Source organism: Aplysia californica, unplaced genomic scaffold (assembly GCF_000002075.1).
Source record: "Aplysia californica isolate F4 #8 unplaced genomic scaffold, AplCal3.0 scaffold00911, whole genome shotgun sequence".
NCBI lineage: Eukaryota > Metazoa > Mollusca > Gastropoda > Aplysiida > Aplysiidae > Aplysia > Aplysia californica.
Window position 1 is genome coordinate 229879 of NW_004798181.1, and position 1761 is coordinate 231639.

Below are 1761 nucleotides of genomic sequence, written 5' to 3' on the forward strand. Positions count from 1 at the left end.
AAGCTTGACGTGTTGTAAAACTCAATATTGTTAACGTCAATTTACTCAAAACTAGACACTGAGGAAACAGGAGTTTATGATTTTGATGTAGCTACATTATGTCCTACAGTAGGCCAAAGGCCATGTCGTCGGCACATTTTAACGACTGCATACAATTAAAGAACACAAATGTGAGGAAGCGTGGTGGAATCAGGCTCTCGTCAATTTTGGGCATGTAGGGCTGTTGGTATCATCTTAATGCTTGTTCAATAATTGTCTTTATTTTGATGAAAAAAAACTCCATTTATCTTGAATACAAGTCGGGATATTTGCCAAAGAAGAAGGTGGAGGTTACCAGTTTTCAGAGATAAAATTTGTGAGAAAATGGCCGTCAAAGATGAGTTATTTCCTAAGTTTAAGAGTCCGTGGTAACTGAACATTTACATTTTTTGTGCCTTTAATCGGCGTTTTTCAGAAAATTTTTCTCAGAAATAAGTTCTTTAATAGGCATGAAAGGTGTTGAGCCAAAAAAAAAAAAATCATAAAAATTCATAAACCTGCGGGAAAACGCAAGTTTCTTCACCTTTGATTATTTTGACGAGAGCCTGATTCCACCACGCTGCCTCACAAATTTGTATATTTCAAAGTGTTCACCTACCATATTTTTAGGTTTCATATTATGAAGAAAATGGTATGGCTTGAAAAATATTATATATGAATGTGTTGAAGATTATATATGTACACCCAAAACAGCCTGTCTTCAAATGTTGTCCTATCCTATAACTAGAATATGCGTCCTCGAAAAGTTGAAGATAAGGAAGTTGAGGTTGTAAACTCCGGCAGATATCTTGGAGCAACCATCAACAACAGGCTAGTGTGGCATCCTCACGTTGCTCTTGTGCATAAAAAAATCAAATAATGTTCTTTTCAAGGAAATTAAAAAGTGCTGATATTGATAACAAGACATGTTCCCTTTTTACTATTTCCTTAATCGTAAGCGTACTGTTATATAGTATTTGCTGCTGAGCTGGAAACTGTAAGGTGCAAGACAGAAATAAATGTAATCGAATCATAAAGAAAAACCTGTCAGATAATCATTGGATGTGACTTTAATAGAACTAGTGAGCTATATAAAATTACAAGTAGAAAAAGAACTAACGACATTTCCAACGACTTGTCACTCCCCGCTTCCACACGTTCAGATCACACAGCAGCAGATAAAAGAATACACCACCAGGAACCAGGAAAGAACGACACACAAGACGTTTCTGCCATCTCCAGTAAGGCTACTGTCGAAATGAACTCATTAACATTGATGATATACTGGTGTCATTTTTATTTGTTGTTGTTTTTGTTGTTGTTGTTGTTGTTGTTGTTGTTGTTGTTGTTGTTGCGGCTACTGTTGTTTTGTTTTGTTTTGTTTTGTTGGGTTTTTCTTGCCTATGCACACAGTGTATAATGCGAGTATATCTATATATTGTGGCTTTCAATGTCTGTGATAAATTCCTGCATGTGATTTGAGGGAGGTATCTGATGACACATGTTGCATTATTGTCAGCTTTATTTCACCTTTATTGAAATTCTGTTCTGAAATAATGTATTATAATACAAATTCTATGTATACAGAAGCTACACGTGTTGTTACTATTCCTGTACAGGCACAAAAAACTTCCCTCAGCTGACAGTGACAATAAAACAGCATCGTATCTATCTAATCAGTTACATAGCTTACTTACTTACTTACTTACTTACTTACTTACTTACTTACTTACTTACTTACTT